This window comes from Lissotriton vulgaris, chromosome 3_1 (genome assembly GCF_964263255.1).
Source record: "Lissotriton vulgaris chromosome 3_1, aLisVul1.2, whole genome shotgun sequence".
NCBI classification, from domain to species: Eukaryota; Metazoa; Chordata; class Amphibia; order Caudata; family Salamandridae; genus Lissotriton; species Lissotriton vulgaris.
In genome coordinates, this window is record NC_141689.1 from 1863077079 (window position 1) to 1863085272 (window position 8194).

An 8194-nucleotide genomic window follows, 5' to 3' on the forward strand; every position below is an offset into this window, starting at 1 on the left:
CACGGTGCATTATATTTTAGCCTTGTAATTTGATTTCTCAATCGAATCTCGTTGTCATATGATAATCGCTGAAATAACATCAGCTTGTATGTTCTTCTGTCAGAGCAGCTGGGTAGGGAGATGATGTGTCCTCTACTGTGAGAACAGAAAATAATTAAAAAACGAATCAACTCCACTCGGGGTAGTCATATTTATGGTGCAAAATGAAAACACTGTAGCGCGGTGCCAGTTTTGCTGCCTGTAAAAATAATGGGGGGTTGTGCCCTTATCACTATGTGTACAAAGTTAAATTAGGCACATCTTTTCCCACTTTGAAACAAACTTTTAAATATTATAGTCAGTGCAGCTTGTGGTGATTAGTGTGATAGGCGTGAATCCAAATGTGTGAGAAAAAACCCTCAATAATTACGTTAAAACACTCAGTCTTCAAACAAGGTGGACCCCGGACTCTTCAAACAATTTTTTAAAACACATTTCTTAACATGAAGTATAGCGGCGCGTATTGGCAAGCCGATTTTAAACAGAGCTTTATTGTGAGCTAAAACTCCGTCTTCTGTACTCAAACTATGTTCCCTCACAACAGCCTACATTAGAAAATTGTTGGCACACTCTCGGTGTATATTCGCGTTTATATTCTCGCTCGTTTCCTTAAAATTATCCTCACTTTACTATCCGGACACGGGACACCCATCTACAGCCATAAAAATGCTGTCACATTTTCTTAACGTGAGTCGCGCAGCTCCTAACATCCTTCAATTTGAGACCAGGAGGTGCAATCCTAACGGAATGTGTCGCCTTGGTTGATCTTACTGCTTTGGAGTTCGACGACTCCCTTTCCTTCTTGACATTATCTTGAAACGAATTTCTATTTCTACTTGATACAAGAAAACAACGATTTAAACAAAACAACATAATGTAAAATACAGTTTGTTTAACGTAAGCCCTTTGAGACTAGCGTTAGCTTGATTTTGTACTTCTCATTCAACTGCTTTTAAATAGTAGTTAACCGTTTACTTAATACTTGGTTAACCTTTGAAGTAAGCGCCTTTGTGAAGGTCGGAAAATAAAGCGTTTTATGTTGAAAAAGGAAGATCGTACATTCTCCACATTTTGGTGCAATGGACACCTTTCAACGAGTTCGGTGTATAGTTCTGATGAGAAACACGTTCTCTTTCTTCAATTAGTTTTCTGGTACTGTGGCAATGCGCGATGTTAATTGCGGACATCCAAGTCATCACGCCAACTTTCTGCCGAAACGTTATAAAATGCAGTGTCGCAAAACCTCGTTTCGTCAGTGCTCTTTTCTTTTGTAGTTTTTTTATGCCGCTTTTTTTGCAAAAGAAATCACAGCCACATTATGTAAGAACGGCTTCGGCTAAACGGTTAAAATCACTACTACCTAACCCATAAAAACTCAGAAACGATTATTACTTCCATGAATATTCTTAGTACTGTGCTACTTTACAGGCAGGGACGCTGGAATGATGCGGAGCACCAAATTATGCGGCAGGGTTGACTAATTGTGCAGCAAAATATGGCAATTTTTAAAAAAAATTATTAATTATTTTGTAATTTTTACCCATGGTAATACTGCCTGGGCAAAGATTTCACCTCATTAGTACCACTTTAATAACCAAATATAGAAAAGAGCAACTGAAAGATGCCCAGTTAACATTTGCAAATGGGCTTCTACTGCATGCAATCCCACGTAGCCAGTGTGGCGGCTCCAGGGGAGCGTCACCCCACTGCTTTTCAATAATAATAACTCAATGTTATTATCATTTTATTTTCTCCTGCTGCAGCAGCTTTGTGGGGCTGGCTGCTCTGCTCATAGTGTGGGGGGCGGGGAGTGGTGGGTGGGCACTATGTAAGTGAGCAAGAATGTTCGGGCGGCCGTCTCTGGCTTGCCAAAAAGTAATGCACACTTTGCATGTTCTCCACCAAGGCTGCATTACAGCCTGCAGCCTCTCGACCCAGGCTCTTGGCATGTTCTCACATGCCAAGGCTTCCAGTCCCCATCTGAGCACCAAACCACTGTGCTCAGACCAATCACAACGCTGTACTTCAGCATTGTGATTGGCTTATAGGAGCATGGGGGCTTTCTGTTCCGTCCTGACGTGGAGGAGAGACGGAGGAGAGATGATGCAATAAGGTAAGCCCCGACGCACCACTCCTTATCAGTGCCGGCTGCCACTGTTCGTCATATTTTTAGTACCTTTGGATCAGTTTGCACTAGAAACAATTTTTTTGTTAAAGTCTGCAGATTATGCAGCAGAAGATGCATTATGAGGGAAATGTGGCAAATTCATAGTTATGCGGAAAAAAACTGCAGCCGCTGAATTCCATACTTCCATTGGCCTTCCTTACAGGACTGAAAGAAACAAATAAAACAGCATTCTTGATGTTAAGGGCAGGAGTTTACATTTGATTCTTTCTAATTTCACTAACAATGCTGGTGAAATTATTTTACTAACAGTCAGTGTGATTATGACAGGCAGCATTGTAATAAGGCTTACTTACTTCAAAAGGCGTTTACACAAAAAGGTGTTAATTCATTCAAATGCCTGTACTGTCAATTAAGCCATGTTTCAGATCACTGAATACGTGTGAAGAGTCCAGTTTTTACTGGTAAAGTAGAGATTTTGGACTATAATGCCAGTAATTGCGCCATATTTAATGCTGGTCCAAAGACGTTGGCAACGCCAGTTGCCTTTCTCAGTAATGGGTTATAGTAGTTGATACGCCTGATATATGAGCTTATCTTCAGGATATTTCCCTTCTATGTACTTTGATGTGCTCAAATTAAATTGTCATTCTGAAGTGTTCAAGCAAACACAGCACTCGGATGTTTATGTGGGATGAGCTGCTTTGATATGGTGCCAGAATACTGTTGTCAGACTCTTGTCTGACAAATATCTTTGCTTAAATATAGTTTACATTTTTCTAAACGACATTCACGTGAGACAAAACTTCTGTGCACGGTATCCTGACATGCAACTGAATCCTTGCCTGGTGCATAACTGTATGAAAAAACCACCTAAGAAACCTGGGGGTCTAATGATGTAGTACCAAAAATCCACAATACTCCTTCTCAGGGGTCTTACCAATAAGTAGTCCATTCAAAAGCAGCAAAGAAATCTACAGAGAATCTGAAATATGAAAAGACATCTTTATTACAATTAATTGTGAGGCTACGTCGCCCAGTCACACCTAAAGCAACTGAATGAGGCAGCCTGCTGAATGGTCTCAGCACAGACCTTTTATACCATTTATTGTGCCCTAGGCACACATTTTCTCTTTGAAGTACATTATTGTTGGTCACTCCCAGGACGTGCACACAAAGCACTGTATGATGAAAAACCCACTTTCAAGATAAGTCCAGGCCATAAACAATGTCCACATAATGCGTACATTCTCTAGCTGACAAGGCCGGATTAACCCAAAACAGTAAAATCACAGCCCATGTCATAAATAGCTCGTGGAGGCAGGAACAGGAACAGATGGAAATAAGATAGGCACGTTTGTGTGTAGTAAATCTTTACAATGTCCTGTGCTCTGATCTATAATCTTGATCAGCTAAAGGGCAGGAACTGGCTTGGCAAGGTTAGCCTCAAGCAACAGGGTCAGCTTTCGTCAGGTCATGCAGGAGTCAGCACAAACCCATGCTAAGGTTATGTCCTTGAATACTTGTTCTACCAGAGTGAGGGCCAACTGTAAGGGTAATTCACAAAATGGCTGCTATGCATAAGATGGAACCCGAGGGTACAAAACAAAACCTTCAAATACACAGTGAATCCATTGGTGTAACATGATGAAAACACTCATGCATACCACATTCGTCATTTGCGGTTTGCTGATACCAAATTCATAACAGAATCATGATATTTAAAACACAGGTTCAGAATTTTCAGTACCACAGACCATCCTTTTGCCCTTACATAGGCAATCACTCAGTCTATATTTGCAACTGTGCCCAAAGTCCGCTATAAGCCTCTTTGGAAGGCTTCTATTGTCCATCAAATCCGCTTCCAATGTCTTCCTCCGCGTTGGGCCTCTCGATTTCAGGCCTTTTCATGAGAAAAAGTACTGCTTAGTTGGAGTGCCCTCCTGGCAAACACCCACAGCTCACTTGAAAGTCTCAATGTCTCAAAACAATGCACCAGTGTCTCTTCTTTGTGGCAGACACTACAAATGGTGTGCTCTTCATTGATCAAGGGCACAAAACATCTCGTGCAGATCCGAGCACTACTGAGGAACAACCTCTCAAGATCAGCAGCACTTTCAGACTCCAACACTCATTATTTAGTGTCAGAGGATGCTCAAGCTGCTCTCCCAAGGGCACCAGAATGTAGTGCCTTTTTCCAAACGTGGATCCTTGGGTGCACTGCCTTTCCGCTGGAGCAAAGCAAAAGAGGTGTGTGTGTGTCCAAAACTCGGGCCAAGGGCTGAAGGGACTGTACGCTGTCAGATGTTTCCAGCACATAACAGGTAGAAAGCTCAAACAAACAGGAGCTCTCGTTCTGTGGCAAACAAGGAACCAGCTCCTCTTTTCTCTGCAACGCCTTTCGATGTAGCAAATGCCTTGCTTGGGAGGTACCATTGACGGCACGCTGATGATCACTGTCCAGCCTCGCGACTTTCTGGTTGCAGGAATTGTAGAGCCAAGAAATCTGTCATTCATCTGTAGCGGTCACTGATGGGGAGTGGGCTTAGTCTCGATCACAGGTCTGCAGGGTATCACTCTTCCTTTGACTCTGGAAGATCCCGCAGAACCAAGTGATATAGGAAATGTAACACAATTGTTAGTTTCCTTCAAATCAAGCACAAAAAACAGTTCATGGGTTTTAACAAGGGGACTGCAAGATGGTGGCCTTCAATCTGCAAGGGAGTGGCAATACGCCATGGGAATCTAAATGGATGTCCTCACACAGTGGCATTGTCTAATGGGGTAAATACATATTTTCCTCAATGATTAAGCCTAGGTGTTCCTAAATTCCTTATCTAGAACATCTCAAATAGAGAAATAACATGATACAGATTATCAAGGATATGAAGAAAAGTCCCTTTAAAAAAATGTGCATCAGGTGCACTATGCAATACAAAGGCTAATGATCAAATGTGCAGAAAAAAGGACAAGCACTAGAAAGTCCTGGTATTTGCATGATTAGAACACATCTGATCCCACCAAAAATTAAAGCAGCAGGAACAAAAGGGAACTGAAAAATTCAAATAGGCATTGAAAATTCGTCATATTCAAAAGGTAAACTTAAGATATCTCCTTTTGAGATGGAAAACTTGTCTTACTACAATATTGGGTCAGTTAACCAGCCTATCACTACCCCGACAGTCAGTCTGAGAAAAAACATTGAAGTAGGCCTAAGGAAAAGTTTTGGAAACCAGTCTGATCATACAAAAGGGAATTATACATAACATGGGGGGTCCCTGATACATCACTACAGTCTAGAGGTGTGAACATAAACAATACACCCATAATAATAAATGGGCTGACTGGCGAAAGGAATATGGAAAAGGGGAAATGGAACTAGGACACAACTAAAATCCCCAATAACTGAGCATGATGCAACATTGGTCAGGGGAGAAGCAACAAAAGAAAAATCTATAGGAAGAACAAGAGTCTGCTTGGGTGCCTCAGACATGTGACACAACACCAAGAGTACGGGGGATACACAAAAGACCAAAGTTACACAAATTCTAACTCTACCGCTGGCAACTACACCATATACGGTAATCCTAACTAATGTTCCTGTTCTCTCTTCAGGGAGAAAAAAATGAAACCTGGTTTCCTTTCAAGGGACAAAGCCATATGCTATTTGGAAACAGAACATGATTAAGTAATGCAATATAGAAATTAGGCCACCTTGAGTCACAGATCTATAATTCTATCCTTAGGTCCAATCAAGGATACATAAAAATGTAGGGCTGCATGTTCCTTTAAGGGAATGTGCAGTAAGTGACTAACATCAGGTGATACACTTTGAACCTGTATATCTTTTTAGTTTTCTTCAATATCATTATAGCCAAATTTAGGCATGCACTGGTAAAAATGCTGCCTGTCTTCCTCACAGTATGAAAACCATATCTGCGAAATTTATCATTATACCAAATCCATCCAACTGTTGTGCAACGATACGTATCGTCATACGGATCCCTGCACAACACTGGGGAGCTTGTAATAGTAACAACATAAAACAAAACATACACAAAATAAAAAAAATGCACATGTCAAGCCATCAGATATACCTGCTGTATATCAAGCACAAATAAGCAGCACAGACAAAACAATAGCATATATGAATAAGCGGTGACACACAGCACCATGGCACATGTACTTTATGCACTGAAAACCTGCAGCCAAAAACCCAATATTTGGGCCTGTCTAAATTTGTCAGGTCTAAAATCCATACCCTCCTTTTGACAGTAGAACACAACGCAGTTGGAGTCTACTGTCAAGTATAACTTTACTGTCTCTCTTCTAACATAAAGGACCAACTAAAATATTTCATGATAGGGCCAAATACACAAACAACAACATGAACATTTTTTTTCAAAGAAATTACGCAAAAACACATCTCCTTTCAACTAACCAAACTCACGTGTCTTGTCAGCCTCAGAACAATCCATGAATAATCTGTAGGCAGAGGCAGAAAAATACACAACACAAAAAAAACACATTTTAACATACACAAAAATAAATTTTCATTACTTAACTGTTACTCTCTTGTCAGTTCACCTCGCAACATCAAGCCACCTTATTGTTACCGTTCTAAAAGAAATGGTTATACTGACACTCCATATTAATTTGGCACCTATAATTTCCACTGAAAAATAATTCCTAATTAGCAAATCGTTTTTTTTACTTAGGCCTGTAGCCTGTAGCCTTCAAAATTTTGGAAAAAGGCTGCATCTTATTTTTTTATCTAAGACTTAATGCAACACTTCGTTTTCTGTCAAATAAAGCAACTAGCAAACATTATTTTTCTTAGCATGGAGACACAAATGTATCAGTTCTGCAGAGCATTTAACACGAGGTTCAAAGAAACCCCTTTTTATTTTCCCTTTTAAATCAAGTTCTTTCATTTTATTGATGTTCTCACGGAGAAACCAGAAACCCCACCCTTAGAGGCCCGTTCAACAAGGTCATTCTGCATTCCTCGGAGGCAAAGTCCTAATTAAGAGGTCACAAATGTCAGCATGACGGCCTTCTCCATTATTTACAGGGAAACTAAAAGATAACATCTCAGAAGCGCGGCTCGAGCCAGCCTCTGCAATCATCTCAGCCCTCAGCTTCTGCCACACTGCAGCTGCCAAAGCCAGAAGGCTCTAACCTGCAATAATTCACTCTATTTTGAAAAAAATAATTTCTCTTTTTTAGGCGCTAAAATTATCTCTATTCCCAGATTATTAAACTACATTTACTGTCAATGTTTCTCAAAACCTTAAAGACACACAGACCATTTTTTTTTGAGTAAATGCTTGTTGCAATCCTATGGTACACACTTCATCAGTCTTAAATGAACAAACTTTTCCGTAGGCCTAGCTGAAGCTAGAACCTTCAACCCTGATATTAAAACAAGCCTTTGTACTGGCACAATAACCCACTGAATCATAAGAAGGCACAACCTGCATATATATATATATCAAAAACCTAAGTGTATGCATTTGCTTAAGCCTGAGACACTTTAAAAAGTACTCTAAATGAAAGCAAAATGCAGTTTAAACAGTGCTTTTACTCAAAATCGACTTTCATATGTTGGGCATAAAAAAATGAATATCCTACAATTTTCTTGCATAATATGCATTACTAGAATGTCTATTACATAACCCATGAGTCAGGCATTTGAAAATAATAACTTATACTTTATAAAAATGAGCTTGCTTGCGCCTATGCCAAGGGGAAATTATACACACGAATGCTTGTCATTTTAGTGATGCAACATAACTTAAATCAAATTTTAATGATAGGAGGTCATAGTATGGGTGTTAAGCTTTATAAATATTATAAAACGATTTTTGTAGCACTTATTTTTAATAATTATTTTTCATAATTAATCATTTTTTTTACCTTCTAATAAAACCAATTATTCCTCTCTGTGATTGTTCTACATATAAGAGCCCGCTGCATACCTTGCCTATCATTTAGATGCATTGACTCACAAACCTGAGCGCATATGCC